At 33.5% G+C, this 17,196-nt stretch overlaps 1 non-coding gene across 1 annotated transcript; it reads right to left on the bottom strand.

Annotated features, from left to right (window-relative positions):
- Positions 1 to 13,765: 13,765 nt before the first annotated feature.
- LOC115836782 lies at positions 13,766 to 13,867 on the bottom strand. The gene has a single exon (XR_004031801.1). It is a non-coding gene; the product is annotated as a U6 spliceosomal RNA (small nuclear RNA).
- Positions 13,868 to 17,196: the final 3,329 nt, after the last annotated feature.

Genomic DNA, 17,196 nt, shown 5'->3' with positions numbered 1-17,196 from the left:
ATTAATTAAATAACTGTTAAAACTTTTGTGACTATGACGTTTCAAAATTCAGTAATAATTGATAAAATACGTTTATTTCTAACTTTTTAAAAACATAAATTAAAATTTTGATTTTCTTCTCTATCATAGTCTCTTCACTTTACGTATATATGTATGTACGTCTGTATGTATGTATGTATGTATCATCTTTTTTCTATTTAGAGATCTTTGGGTAATATCTCAAATTCTGGACAAAAATCACAATGAAATTAAATATGGACATATATTCACAAGTGCCAATGAAATAGAAGAATTTACCCATATTAAATGAGAAGAGAGAAGTGAACATATAAAGGTGAAGAACAAAGTTAAAACTGTAATATCTTGGGAAGCGCTGGATCCAGATATAAACCTCAGTATTTAGGGATGTAAGTTTTAATTAGCACAGAGGGGATAGAGAGAAGAAAAGGAGGGGGAAAAGAAGTATAGAAAAAAGAAAAAATAATAAGTTATAGAAAAAAAGATGATATGTTAACACATATTCAAACACAGAAACTATTTTAATAAAAATAAAATGAGTTGATTTACTGGTTTAAAGACAATAAAACCAAAAGTTAGACAATAAAAAAATAGAAAAGGCATACTGGTCTATGTATGAGTAGCCATCTAAGATAAAACAGATTTAACCAAAAGGGCATTAATGGTTTAATGAAAGTATAACTTAACAATTTGGCATATAGATAATTCTAATTAATTTTAATTCATCAAAGAAGATAGTCATGAATCTCTATGTATCTAATAATGTAGTCTCAAAATATATATATTAAGAATTTGAAAAATGAAAACATAAACAAACCTACAATCACAGTCAAAGATTTAGCACATAATTCTCAGGATAAAGAGATTAAGCCAACAAAAATTTTAAGTAGGGACTTCCAATGATAACATAACTATAAAAATCATCACTTTCCCTTTTTCCTCCGGAAAGCCACCCTAAAGCAAAAAGGAAAATGAAACATTAAACATAGAATCTAATTTGAGTAAGACTAAGAAAAATATATAACCCACCAACTATGAAATAAATCTAAAGGTTGACAATAGCAGCTGAGAAAGGGGTAGAGCAGATGGGAGAGAAAGAGTTGTCTTTGGAAAGTACAGCAGCACATTTTGGCAAGTGTTCACAAAATGTATATTTCCCAACAGTGATGGACACGTTTTCAGATCAAAAATGGTATATTTTGTTTACAACAGGCATAGAGCCTGGGGTGACTATACAGGGGACAAAAGTTCTTTTGTGCAGTTTGCTTGTGCAAGATGCATAAGGGCAGGCTACAAGAAGACTCTCACAAATAGCCATATTCTAGGGCCCCCAGAAGAGAACATTCGGAGTGTGAAAGTCATCTATCCTGGACCTCTCCCTTACCCTTCTAGTCTGGCACACACCTTGTGAAAACTGCTGTTCATTGAAAACCTTTCTCCATGGTGAAGAATAAATAAGGGCCTGTTGAAGCATCAATGCAGAAGTGCTAAAACTGAAAGGAACAAGGGCGGGGGGAAGCAGCAAAACTTAAAATTATTGCCACAGAAGAGATAACAATTGTGATCATTATTTTTAAATGAATTAAAATTTAACTTAATGAGATTATTTTCTTTATGAAAGAAGACTATAAAAGAGAAATGAAAAAAAAAATCTTTAAAAAGCCAGAGTAAAATTAGAAGAATCCCAAGAGAGACTAGACAATATGATAAACATAGTAAGCTGCAAAGGGACAGATGGAGTATGAAAAGCTGAAGAATCAGGGCTGTTCCTAAAGTTGTACTTTCCAAAGCCTCTACCCCTTCCCCTTCCCTCTCAAACCCTCACTGAATATTACATGGCCATTGCACAGTGTTCCTTTGACACTTAAAACACAAATGCCTCTGGCAGCAACCACGCTTCATGTCCATGATGGCTGGAGGATTACTCTGAAGCTTTCCACCACTCCTTAACCTTGCTCTATACTTGCTGTCTCAGAGAAGTGAATTACTCATGCTCATTGCACTCAATGTCTGTGCTAACTCAAGCAATTTGCCATTAGACCGGATTGCAAATCATCCTCCCATCAGGGAGCTCTAGATGAAAATGTGGAAGGTGACTGGTATAGGGCTTTTGGCAAATGTTCCAGGGCTAAGTAATTGAAGATGTCGACCCTTTGTAATCTGTCACCAAACTATGATTTGAATTTCCTTCTCAGATACTGCAGCCTTAGAATAACACACTTGCCTTACAATCTTGACAGTTGGTGTTTCTGGAAAGCATTTTTCTGACCTCTCTTTGTCTATGATGGAGCCCCGCCTGAGAAATAAGTTTATCACCTAGTTCAGTTAGAAAAAGGAGAGTCCTCTTTGAAGGCCTAACTTTAATTTTCTTTTTCCCTTTCAGTGACCTGCTCAAAACCTTTAAGTTGAATACATTTCTTATGTGTTCTCTTATCACCGTATACTAACTAGAGAGATAAAACTTACAAATTGTTTGATAATGCCCCAAAGTAATACATTATCTTGAGTAGGATGAGGGTAGTACATTCAGTGCTGCAAACAGAATTTCCTTAGATTAAGCAAAAACCGAAGCATCTGGAAGAACGTTTAAAAAATTTAGTTAGTTAGGTTTGAGATGTGCATTACACATCTTTAAAGAGACAATGAGAACACTTAAATAATCAATATTGATTTGTCTGCCCTTTTCTATCAGTGTCACTTCCACTAAATTCTCTCTGTGGTCAAGACTCAAGATAATCAGATTTTTAACAATCTACCCTGCTTAGTAACCCTTCAAGCATCTTTAGTATGATTTTTATGCTAAAAGTATCCATAGCTCACCTTAATTTGATTTATGCTTGACTCTAGAGAAGGAGTGTAGTGAATTTTTATAATTTTATGTTGCCTTGGAATCTATTTTAAATGTAAGTTTAATTTTCTCATACAAGAAACAGGCTTAGTCACCCTTAAAACAGTTTCCAGGTTTGCAGCACACCCTAATGGCTCAAGCCAGTGGCCACAGATAAGAATTTAGAAGCACCATCCCATGAGTAGACTTGATTCCCTGCTTTCCTAACCCTTCCTTTAAATGGACATTTTAAGTGTTTGCTCCTGCCGTTTAAAGTATCCCACACCCTACTCTCATATATATATATATACATATATGTATATATGAGTAAATATGTATATACACACGTATACTGCTCGTTGCTACATGCTTCTCTCTCCCTCTGCTCACTCTTCTTTCTTGCCTCTCATAACCCAAGATGGAGACTGCCCTCGTGACTATGTCCTACTTGCCCAGGGTTTGAAAGTAAAAATCTTTCAACTTGCTTCCTACTGTGGTGATGTGTTGAATTTGTACCCTTTATTTAAAGAACAAAGGACTACCCCAGGCTGCTGTTTTCCAGAATTCTGGAGATGGGGACCACAGAGTCAGGCTCCCAGCACCAGAGCAGTAATCAAGCATGTGTAAACTGACATGGGAAAGACAAGAGCCACGAGGGCATTCACCAGTATCAAGTTTCCCTGATGAAAGATGCCATGGTCATAGGTCAGACAGACATGAATCCATCTGCCAGGTAAAAGAAGTATTCCATGAAAGGCATATGAGAAAACACCATGTCCAGTTCCCCTTCATTTCTTGTTAGGACAGGGTTGCTAGCCACTCTTGTACTTTTGCACTGGAACCTCAGTGTAGCTGGGGACCCTCAAAACAAGGAGGAAGTGGGAAGCTGAAAAGTCTCATTTAATCTCAGTATACTAATTAGGAGAATTTCTCCTACTGCATTGAGATTCTGAAAGACAAGTAGTACATTCTATTCATCTTTATTCCCCATGTCTAGTAAGATGTGAAAAACATTAAGGACTTCCATATGTTTTCCAGAATTCAAGTACACATTTAATACTTACACGTAAAATATATTTAATCAGTTCAAAAAAAGGTTTGGTTTACATTAACAAATAATAATATCTGTAGCACTCATAGTATAGAAATTGGAATTATCTACTCAGGTGCAGCCTTAAATATTCGTTAGAATACTCTGGCATTTGTCAAAGACTTTGTGTTTTACTTTGTAAATTCTTTTCATAACTAGAATGAAGAGCTTCTTTTCAGAATGATAAAAACGTGACACCACTTTAATGACTCAGCCAAATAGTATTTTGAGTGCTCAGTGAAAAGTTATAATAATAAAGTTGCTAAAATAAAATTTGCCTTTTTCTCTGAAGCATGCTTGCATGTCACTATGCCATTGTTCAAGTGCTTTTTAAAAGGAACTATCTGATTGTGATGACATGTGCTAAAAAAATCTATGCTTTCAAGCTATAAGAAAATTAATCAAAACATTACAGTCTCCTATTTTATGGCAGTAGCTTCAGTGCTCTTCAGGAAGAAATATACATCACTAATCTATATGATATTGCCTAACAATCTTGTCTCTTAAAATGTTTAGCTGATTATTTAAATGTGTATCTAACATGCAAAAAAATTATAAGACAGAAACCAGGCACTAGTGTGTTTATTCTTAGGCACACAGTTAGAACTCTTAATTGGTCATTTGTAGATAGTCACTGAGAACTTATTATGTAGTGTGATAATTATTAGTCTACACTACAAGTTTTGGTCTCTCGGTTTGATTTCCCTGGGAACTCTAAGATGGAATTCTCAGTTAAAGCTTCCACCAACCCTACACGAAACTCTGAAGCAGGAATGACTCTTCAAAGTTGTCCCAAATAGGGAAAAAAATCAAGACATTTTTACCTCACATAGATCAGCTACTGGATAAAGGCCAACCTGAGAAAGGAACATGTCCTTTAATGAGGATGTTATTTCCAACAGAGGCAATTCCCAAAGGATTTTGAGAAGTAAGGGCTATCTGCCATAAGCTGGGAAAATGGAATAGATGATAGATAAGCCGATAAATCAATTGATAGATACTAGCTAGATAGTTAGCAAATTATTATTGCATGTAGCTATCTATTTTAAGGATAAAATTACATTACAAAAATTCATTCTTATCAGTAAAACAGAAAGATCTGGTTTATCCCTCAGTGGGCTATATTATTCATGTAGTTCATTAAATTTTTTAAAGGTATAGACAAATTCTGCATTGGTATTTTTTATGGGAATGGTTCTATGAGAGTTGGCCAAATTAATATATTTGACCATTCTTGCTAAACGTAATGGACTTATATCAAACCTTAAGTAGAAATGAAAATGTAAATGTATATGTGAAGTACAGATTTGAGTATCCAGTTGGTGATAATATCACTCTTAGTTAAAATTAGTTTCAGTTCCTCAAAATGTATGATTTTGACCTTCCTCAGAGTTCTCTTATGCAATTCATTTTATCTTTAATGAAAGAAGAATGTAGACAGTTTTTAACCCTTAGGAATCATAGATTTTGTCTTCTACATATTTTATGTTGTGGCTTGTCCCAACTAGGCAAAATGATTAAGTGATTAATTATTTCTATAATTCTACACTGTATAATTATTGCCTATGACTTTTTAATCAAGTATTTTTTGTGAATAATTTTTTAACCTAGTTATTTATTAGTAATCATTTGAAATTTCAAAATGCATTCAGAATCAGTGGAGCACATTGGGCATAATAAGCCAATATTATTATTAAATGTTACAATAATTTATATTTTATTAATTAGTAATTTCACCGTGAGAGCTGCTTTACTTGCCATTTCACCATACAACCTGCTTTTAAAATGTACAATATTTTAAACACAGGGATTCATTGAGTATATGACTTGAAAAAATTATAATATTAGTAAATCATATTAACTTTCAAGTAAGTTTTCAGAAAGAGAACAACTTTGAAAATGATACTGAAATTCAAATAAGTATAACTTTTTTTACTTAACCTGATGTTAAGTTTTCTTGAAGTTGTTATTGCTAAAACCTAAAGTTAAGCTTTTGCTTGAAATTGTTATTGCTGAAATTGTTATTACTGAATTCAAATGTACAGCAGTAGATCAAATTTTATTCTTTAAAACTTTCTTCATGCCCATGCCAAGAATACAGAACATGGTAGATTTCCTTTCCAAATTCCTACAAACGTGTCTTGCAGGCCTGGCAGCTCAGACAAAGTTTGGAAAGCACACAAACTCTGTCACACACAATGGTAGTTAAAAAATGATTCCATTCTGCAGCTCTTTTTGATCGCTCTTTGCCAATTTTCAAATGGCCCCTTTTTATAGATGTTTGAAGTTATTTTTTCAGGAACAATTTAAACGTTTTTAGAGAATGCATGGCTTTTAATGATATTTTTGTGAAATATTATAATTAGGGCCCTAATTATATGGTGAAAAGTATAGGTAAATAACTCATGTCATCAGTTATTGAAAAAATATACCTACAGCCATATAATTAACATTACTTAAAGGATCAATCTAGGATATTTTAGATAGCTTGTTTTGAAGTAGTGCATTTATGGCAATACACTGAAACTATTTTATGAAAGAAGAGATATGCAGAATTATTGGGACATTGCATTTTTTACTATTATGCCATTCATAAGAATAACTGAAAGTTCTGTAAGACAGTTGTTATTGTTTTACTTGTTTAGATAATATTACTGAATTTACGAGTATACAAATTTTAGCTAATGTTCTAATACATTCACAGAAGCCAAGTACATATCATTTTTAAACCAAAGGGTAGTATATTAAATTTTAAAGAAGGACCTATTTATCATTGTAAAAACTTAGAAAATGTTACATGCTATTGGTTTTAAACACTGATCTTTATGTTACATACACTTTTAAGTGTATTTTTAAGGATTAAAAAATTAAAAACTTTCTGCATACATATAATCATTGTCTGACATTTTGGATTTAATTCACAAGTTATTTTCCAAGAATTTTTTCTTTACAATCAATTGATGTTTACCCCAATACTACAAATTAAAATATTATCCATCACTGACTTTTTTTTCCCACAGAGTTTTCAGTTAACTTTCAGAGATGACTAAGCAAAATAAATTGCTGCTACTGAAAGTCAATTTAATAGATGTGTTTTTTCATTTTCCAGTAAACAATAAACAAGGTATTTGAAATATAGATCAAAGTGAGCCTAAGATTGTCAAAAATACACTACAGTAGCGCCCCCTCTGCCCTTATTTCCTCCTTCACTTTCTGTGGTGTTAGTTACCTTCAGTAAACCATGGTCTAAAACTTTTAAATGGAAACTTCCAGAAATAATACATAAGTTTCAAATTGTGCGTTTTTGAGTAGTATGATAAAATCCCATACCATCCCACTCAGTTCTGCCCTCTAGTCAATTATCCCTTTGTTTAGTGTCCATGCTGTATGCTACCTGACCTTTTAGTACACAGTTATCTTTTAGTAGTTGTCTCGATTATCAGATCGACCCATCACAACAAGGGTGAGTAAAATACCATAAAACATTTTATAGAGGTAGAGACCACACTCACAAAGTTGTTACAAATGTTCCATTGGTAATTATTATCTTAGTTAGTCTCTTACTGTGCATAATTTATAAAGTAAACTATATGTAGGAATATATGTACATGTAGGAGAAAATATAGTTTATATAGGATTCAGCTCTATCCATGGTTTCAGGCAACCACTGAAGGCCTTGGAGCATATTCCCTGTAGGTAAGAAGGAACTAGTGTATAACTCAGAGAACAAATGTTCACAGTCTTAACAATTGTAAACCTCTGACAGAGTAGCACTTCAATTCTAAATTAATTATTTTGAACAGTTATTACTGTAACATTTGATTTACATTCTAAAATGTAAAGTAGTAGCCAAATAATAGAAAAGTCCATATTTTTCACGGGAAATTGTTTTCCAAAAAATTGGAGTCACATATATTTAAATGCCACAAAAAGGAAATGTTAAAGTTTTTGTTTTCTTAATAAAATAGCCATGTTTTCTTAGTTTTAATATTTGGTTTCAGAAATTTTACACAAATAGGTCTTAAAAGTGTGATTTTGTGTGTTTTTGTGTTTAAATTTTCTTCTGTTTTGACTTCATAAGATTTCTTGAGTCTATGGTTTGCTGTTTTATGAAATCTTTGAAAATTTCTCAGATGTTCTCTCTTTGAACATTGTTATCTACAGCATTCTTTTTCTCCTACTGTGAGACAATATACACTACTATGAAAAGCTTATGCTGTTTGCTTGATAAATCTTTGGCTCTTTTAATCAAACATTTTTATAATTTGTGCTTTCTGTGTCTTAGGATTGTTATTTTTTATTTATCTGTTTTGTAGTTGGCCTATTATCTTTTCTTCCATGAAAAACCTTCTGTTATATCCCTCTATTGAATTCTTAATTTCAAATATTGCACTTGCCAGTTCTAGAATTATGTGTGTGTGTGTGTGTATATATATATATATATATATATATATATATATATATTTAAAGTCTAGTTATGGCCTAAATATCTGCATGCTTCTTTTTATTTCCTTAAATAGATTAATCACATCTAGTCTCCATCTTTTGTAACATAAATAATGGATAATCTGTCTCTTCCTATTGTCTGTTTTTAACTCCTGATCCTGTTTCTTGGTAACTTGCAATTTATCACTTGAAATCAGGCATTATGAATGATAAACTGTTAAGTTTATCTATGACATTATTTTCCTCAACAGAAATGTTGCTTTTTTAGAAATATAAAGTGTGAAATATGAAGTGTTATTATATCACCTCCATTCAATCAGAAAACTGATTTGAGACTTGGTAGCATGTTTTAAAGATGTATCTGGCTGTTTCCATTTCTCCTAAGTAACCCTCCTGAATTTAGAGCTGATATGGCATTTGGTAAGGTTTATATCCTTGCGGAGTCTGAACTCAAATGTAACTCCTCAGTATCATTAAGATTGCAGAGAACTTGTTTTTTTCTTTCAGTGTCTTACAGTCTTGATTCTTATCCTTAGTAATTACACTGTATAAGAATTAACCAAATGTCTAATGGAGAAAACTCATAGAGTATTTGACTTACTTTCCTACACTTCTATTATCCCTAAGATCGTGTGCTTCTCTCCTACCCCAAGTGCTGACTGCCTTGTCATTTCTTAACTAAAAATTTTATTTCTCCAGGACATGGAAGAGAAAAAGCTTCTGCCGATTCATTTGTCGCTTATAATAAACTGCCTAGGACTTCTGCATAGATTCTCAGAATCTTCCCATATTATAATCAACGAACACACTTAGGGAAAAAGCACCTTCAGAATGTTGGCACCTCATTATATGGATTTCTTCACTACAGTGTGTTTTCTTGCTCAGGCCTTATTTGCCACTGCATTTCTCTGAAAGATATACATCTATTATTTCACCTAGCTTTTCTACATGTGTTCACCAGGATCATTGCTCTGATTAAAGTTGCTCCATCATTGCCAAAAAGAAAATATTCTTCATAGTGTTTACTGGAGAACAGAAGGAAGAAAGAAACAAAGAGAAATAATTTGTTGCACCTATGTAGTGACTCCTTTCTGACTTCAAAATTGGACTTAGTTTTGTTTTAGATGATTTCATTGTCTTTCTATTTTTACAATATCTAACCTGAAATTGTGTGTGTGCGTGTGTGTGTGTGTGTGTGAGAGAGATAGAGAGAGAATCAGGAATTAGCTTTTGAAATCTATATAGCACAACATTTTAAGTAGTCATTAGGGTGCTCAAGACATTCTAAATTTTCTGTCTCTGGGCACGTAATATGCCCTAACTTAACCACTTTCTAGGCAAGGTAGTATGTTTTAGTTAATAAAATACCTGCAGAATATATTTGTAATTTCCAGGAAGAATTTTTAAGAGTCAGTATGTAATTTGTCAGTCTTTTTCTTGGAGCCATACCAACCAACAAGATTCTATTCTTGATGCTAGTCTGCATCTAGGAATGAAAATAAAAAAAGAATAGAATCCCATTTATCTGATAATATGATGTAGCATGAGCAAAAAATAACTTTTGCTCTTTTTAGTGATTTATACCTTACAGCTTACTACTACAGTACAACCTAGTTTATCCTGAGTGAAATAGAAGTTGACCCCAGTGGTGAAGAGCTGTGATTGCTAATAACACATGACGTATAGTATTGGAGTATAATCACAGTGGACTGTGGTCAGAAAACTGTTTCTGTAGTTTACTGAAATGAACTTTAGGTTAGGCAGTGGCAAAAAGCTGATCAAATTTTGCCAGCAACAAATTGGAAATTTACTGTGGCATATTATGTAAATGTAGCATTCATGTAAATAACAAATGTGTAACTTTAGGGGAAAATATGGAAAACACAATTTCAGAAGCAATATTTTTAAATAACTGCACTAAATACATCAAAAAGTAAATGACATTTTTGAAAATTCTCATGCATAGCTGAAATCTCACTAAAGAAATAATCAAACAAACATTTTGGAACCAAAAAATATTAGTTCCATAAAAATTTTAAAAATTTCAGTTGGTATCAAGTTATACACAGCTAAAAATCCTATCTAGTATACCAGAAAAGAGATCCTAAAGAAATATTCTGGCTAAAGCACAAAAAGACAAAAAGTTGGAAAATGTAAACAGTTATATGAGAGACATACGAGAGAAACCGAAAAGATCTACTTATGTAATTAGAATCCTAGAAGAATAATTCCATTTGATGCAGAAGCATTATATTAAATGATATTAACAAATAAACATAGTATATATTTAGGATGTATAAAGTGATATTTTGATATACATACACATTGCAAAATGATAACCCCAATCAAGCTAATTAATCTATATATCATTTCACATATTAACCATTTTTCCTTTTCATTGAGAACTCTTACAATCTAATCTTAGAAAATCGCAAGTATGGGCCGGGCGCGGTGGCTCACGCTTGTAATCCCAGCACTTTGGGAGGCCGAGGTGGGCGGATCACGAGGTCAGGAGATCAAGACCACGGTGAAACCCCGTCTCTACTAAAAATACAAAAAAAATTAGCCGGGCGTGGTGGCGGGCGCCTGTAGTCCCAGCTACTCGGAGAGGCTGAGGCAGAAGAATGGCGTGAACCCGGGAGGCGGAGCTTGCAGTGAGCCGAGATTGCGCCACTGCACTCCAGCCTGGGCGACAGAGCGAGACTCCGTCTCAAAAAATAAAAAAAATAAAAAAATTAAAAAAAAAAAAAGAAAATTGCAAGTATGAAATACATTATTGTCAGCTATAGTCAATCTGCTATACATTAGATTGCTAGAACTTATTCATTTTGTAACTGAAAGTTTGCACTCTTTGACCCAAATCCTCATATTTCCCTCATACACCTAACCCCTGACAACCACTGTGCAAACATTTAATTTGACTCTTTTAGATTCTACATATCAGTAAGATCATGCAGCACTGTCTTTCTGAGTCTGGGTTATTTCACTTAGCATAATGTCTTCCAGGTTCATCCATGTTGTCACAACTGACAGGATTTTTTAAAGGCTAAATAATATTTCTGTATAATAATTTCAAAATAATAGTCCCGTTTCCATATCTTGACTATTGTGAATAATAAGACAATGAATATGTGACCCAAGATGTCTTCAACATGCTACTTTCATTTTCATTGTATACACATCCAAAAGTGGGATTGCTGGAAAATATGGTGGTTATATTTTTTTAATTTTTAAGGAAACTTCATACTATTTTTCATAATGGCTATACCAATTTACATTTACACTAACAGCATATAAAAGCTCCTTTTTCTCCACATCCTCAACAACACTTGTTATCTTTTGTCTTTTTTATAAAAGCCATCTTAATTGTTATGAGTTCTTATTTCTTTGTGATTTTGATTTGCATTTTTTCAATGATTTCTGATGTTGAGTACCTTTTTATATGCCTGTCAGACTTTTGTATGTCTTCTTTGGTAAAATGTCTCTTCAGGTCTTTTCCTTATTTTTAAATCAGGTTATTATTATTATATTTTGCTATTGAGTTTTGTGTGTGTATATAAATACACATACAACTTTCTTATATATTTTAGAGATTAGGCTTTTATTGGATATATAATTTGCAAATATTTTCTCCCATTCCATAGGTTTCCTTTCCGTTTTACTGATTGTTGTCTCCATTACTGTGTGGAAACTTTTTGGTTTGATGTAATCACACATATTTTTGCTTTAGTTGCCTGTGCTTTTGGTGTTATATCAAAAAAAAAATTTCAAATAACTTTTTAACTATGTTTTCTTTGGATTTTTACAGTTTCAAGTTTTACATTGAAGTCTAATCCACTATGCATTGATTTTTGTGTATGATATAATATGAGGGTCCGATTTCATTACTTGGTATCTGAACATTCAGTTATCCAAATGGCATTTAACAAAGACACTGTTCTTTCACCATTGTGTATTCTTGGCACTTTTGTTGAATATTATTTGAATGGATATATATCATATATATATATATGGGTTTTTTCCTGTGATCGTTATTGTGTTCTGTTGCTCCATGCATCTTTTTTTATGCCAGTACCACACTGTTTTGATTACTATAGCTTTGTGACATTATTTGAAATCAGGTAATGTATGCCTTCAGCTCTGTTCTTGTTGCTTAAGTTTCTTTGGCTATTTGTGATCTTTTCTGGTTGCATATAAGTTTTAGGATTGTTTTCTGTTTCTGTGAAAAATGCTATTAGAATTTTGATAGGAATTGCATTGAATCTGTAAAATCTGTAGTACAGACATTTTAATAACATTAATTATTTCAATCCAGAAGTATGTGATATGTTTACATTTGTTTGTGTCTCCTTTAATTTTTTTATCAATGTTTTATAGTGTTCAGTATACACATCATTCACCTCCTTTGTTAAGTTTATTCCTAAATACAGACAATCCTGACTTAGAAGGACTCAACTTATAATGTTCTTGACTTATATGATGGGTTTATCAAGATGTAAACTTTTGTAGGTCTAGAGGAATCTGTATGTATTCTTTTGTTTTTCATTATAGTAAATGGGATTATTTTCTTAATTTCTTTTTTAGGTATTTTGATGTCTCTTCCTCTGACATGTAAATGGCAGTTTCTGTGGTTGTTATTGTGTTTCTGTTCCTCTCATGGGTGTGCACTGTGGGGTGTGTGTGCGTGTGTACAACATAACTTGTCATTTTAACTCACAGAAGTCTGTATCAAAACAAGCCACATCTGAGCTTAATGCAGAGATTTTCTGAAATCAATACTGCCACATATTATACCAAAGTCCATGACAAGTCCATGACATTGAGCTTAATGCTCTAACTATAAGAAACTTTTTCTTTTTGTTTTTCTTTTTCTTCTTTGGAGATGAGTGTATTTTGAATGGGGAAAAGAGAATGAACCAAATGGTGTTTGATGAGTTGAAGGGTGGATGATGGTAAGAATTATTATGTGCAAAAATTGTATTTTTCTTTATTTCTAGGCATGAGGTAAGATTGTACCTCCTAACTACTCCCTAGATGTAAGGTTTGGCTAAGTTGTTTATTTTGTCTAGTAAAATGCAGTTGGAAGGTCCATCAGTTACTTCCAGTAGGACCTTCAAGTGTCAGTGCACTGGTGGCCACGGTCTTCCTCCCCTCTCTCTATGATTATTGACCATGTTTCTAGAAGGAGTTCCTTCAAGAGTCTGATTATCCAAAAGAGGACATCATAAAACATATAATTAGCTGAACTGTGCAGCAGTGAGAGCCAGAAAACTTAAAAATAAATATTTTTTGTAAATGATGAAATTCATCTTTTTCTTTTTGCTTTCATTATTTTTTAATTGACATAACAATTGTACTTAGTCTGTGGTACAGTGTGATATTTCAAAAATATATGGAACGTTTCGCAAATCTGTGTCATCCTTCTTCAACGGCCCTGCTAATATTCTCTATATCATTCACATTTTTGTATATACCACCAAAGTAAACACCCTTTACTGTTTTAAAACCCTAAGATTTGGAGTTAATAATTACCACAGACAAATATAACCCATCTTTACTGATATATGAGCATATGTTTTTTTATTGTACTTTGCTTTATACTACTTTGAAATCACTGCATTTTTTAAAAAAAGAAATTAAAATTTTGTGGCAACCCTACATGGAGCAAGACCATATGAACTATTTTTTTTTTCAATAGCATGTGCTCACTTTGTGTCTCTCTGTCACATTTTGGCAATTTTGACAACATTTCAAATATTTTCATTAGTTTTATATTTGTTATGGTGATCTGTGACTGATCACAGATGTTACTGTCGTTTGTAATTGTGTTGGGGCAGTATGAGCCATGCCCATATAAGATGGTGAACTTAATTAATAATGTTGTGTGCATACTGAATCCTCTACCAATCAACCAGTTTCACATCACTCTCCCTCTTTCTGGGCTGCCCTATTCCCTAAAACATGACAATATTTCAGTCAGGCCAATTAGTCCTACAATGGCCTCAATGTTTTCCAGTAAGTCTCTCAATGTAAATAAAAAGCTAGAAATGATTAAGTGTTGTGAGGAAGGTATGTTGAAAGCCAAGGTATGCTGAAAATGAGGCCTTATCTCCAAAAGTGTTAACCAAGCTGTGACTGCAAAGGAAAAGTTCTTGAAGAAAACTAACGTTGCTATTTCAATGAACAAAGGAATGGTAAAAGAATGAAATAGCCTTATTGATGATATGCAGAAAGTTTGAGTGGTCTAAGTAAAAGATCAAACAAGCCACAACATTCTCTTAAGCCAAAGCCTAATCCAGAGCAAAGCCCTAATGCTCTTCAATTCCATGAAGGTTGAGAGAGGTGACTAAGCTGTAGAAGCAACACTGGAAGCTAGCAAAGGTTGTTTCATGAGATTTAAGGGGAGAAGATGTATCCATAACATAAAAGTGCAAGGTGAAGCAGCAAGCCTTAATGCAGAAGCTTCAGCAAGTTATGCAGAAGATCTAGCTGAGATAACTTATGATGGTGGCTACAATAAATAACAGATTTGCAATGTAGAAAAAACAGCCTTATACTGGAAAAACCTACCTTCCATAACTTTTGTAACTGGAAAGGGGAAGTCAATGCCTGGTTTCAAAGCTTCAAAAAACAGGCTGACTCTCTTGTTAGGAGCTAATGTACTTAGTGACTTTAATGGAAGCCAATTCTCATTTATCATTATGAAAATCCTACAGCCCTTAGGAAACTACTCTGCCTGTGCTCTAGAAATGAGACACAACAAAGCCTTGATGACAGTATATCGGTCTACAGCATGGTTCACTGAATATTTTAAACCCACTGTTGAGAACTACTGCTCAGAAGAAAAGATACCTTTCAAAACATTACTGCTCGTTGTCAAAGCACCAGGTCACCCAATAATTCTTATGAAACAGTGTAAGACGATTAATGTGTTTATATCTGTTAACAAAGCATCTATTCTTCAGCCCATGGATGGAGGAGTAATTTTACTTTCAACTCTTATTATTTAAGAAATACATTTCATAAGACTGTAGCTGTCATAGGCAATGATTCCTCTGATGGACTTGTGCAAAGTAAATTGAAACCTTCTGGAAAGGATTCACCATTCTAGATGTCATTAGGAACATTTATGATTCATGGAAGGACGTCAAAATATCAATATTAACTGAAATTTGAAAGAAATTGATGCCAATTGTCATGGATTATTTGGAGGGCATTCAAGACATCATTGGAGGGAGTAACTGCAGATCAAGAGAGCCAGAATTAGAAGTGGAGCCTAAAGAAGAAACTGGAGTGCTGTAAACTAATGATAAACCTTGAACAAATGAGTTGCTTCTTTTTTTTTTATTATTATACTTTAGGTTTTAGGGTACATGTGTACAATGTGCAGGTTTGTTACATATGTATCCATGTGCCGTGTTGGTTTGCTGCACCCATTAACTCGTCCTTTAGCATTAGGTATGTCTCCTAATGCCATCCCTCCCCCCTCCTCCCACCCCACAACAGTCCCCAGAGTGTGATGTTCCCCTTCCTGTGTCCATGAGTTCTCATTGTTTAATTCCCACCTATGAGTGAGAACATGCAGTGTTTGGTTTTTTGTCCTTGTGATAGTTTACTGAGAATGATGGTTTCCAGTTTCATCCATGTCCCTACAAAGGACATGAACTCATCATTTTTTATGGCTGCATAGTATTCCATGGTGTATATGTGCCACATTTTCTTAATCCAGTCTATCGTTGTTGGACATTTGGGTTGGTTCCAAGTCTTTGCTATTGTGAATAGTGCCACAATAAACATACGTGTGCATGTGTCTTTGTAGCAGCATGATTTATAGTCCTTTGGGTGTATACCCAGTAATGGGATGACTGGGTCAAATGATATTTGCCCTGAGTTGCTTCTTATAAATGAGCAAAAAGGTGGTTTCTTGAGATGGAATCTAACCCTAGTGAGGATTTTGTGAACATTGTTGAAATGACAACAAAGTATTTGTATTATTAATACATAAATGTAGTTGATAAAGGAGTGGCAGAATTTGAAAAAATAGACTGCAATAGTGAAAGAAGTTCTACTGTAGGTAAAATGCTATCAAACAGCATTGCGTGCTACAGAGAAATCTTTAATGAAAGGAAGAGTCAATTGATGCAGCATACTTCGTTGCTGCCTTATTTTGAGAAATTGTCGCAGCAAATCCCACCTTCAGAAACCCCCACACTGATCAGGAAGCAACCATCAATTTTGAGGCAGTGCCCTCTACTAGCAAACAGGATATGATTTGGCTGAAGACTCAGATAACCATTAGCATTTTTTAGCAACACCGTATTTTTAAATTAAGATATTTTCACTGTTCATTTGTAGTTGTGTTGGGGCACTATGAACCATGCCCATATAAGATGGTGAATTTAATTCATAATGTTGTATGCATACTGAATGCTGTTAAACACTTAGCAAACTGCGTAGCATAAACATAACTTTGATATGCACTTGGAAACCAAAAAAAAAAAAAGAAATTAGATGAACGTCTTTATTGAATATTTGAATATTTACTTTATTTGAATATTTGCTTTATTGTGCTGGTCTGGAACCATGTGGAACAATGTGTCTGAGGTGTGCCTATAACTATCTTTTTTGGTTGATACTCAATTTTCCCTAAAATTAAAAATTTCTGAAGTATTGGAATATATTGTGATGCTATTCCTTTAAAGTGGAGATTTTTTTAATAAACACATTAGTTATATGAATGCAAACACACAATTGCATGTGTGCGCACACACACACACACACACACAACACACCCCTATAATACTGAAATACATAC

The sequence above is a fragment of the Nomascus leucogenys genome, chromosome 9 (assembly GCF_006542625.1).
Source record: "Nomascus leucogenys isolate Asia chromosome 9, Asia_NLE_v1, whole genome shotgun sequence".
Classification (NCBI taxonomy): domain Eukaryota; kingdom Metazoa; phylum Chordata; class Mammalia; order Primates; family Hylobatidae; genus Nomascus; species Nomascus leucogenys.
Note: the sequence above shows the minus strand (reverse complement) of the source record. Positions and strands in the feature narration are given on the sequence as shown.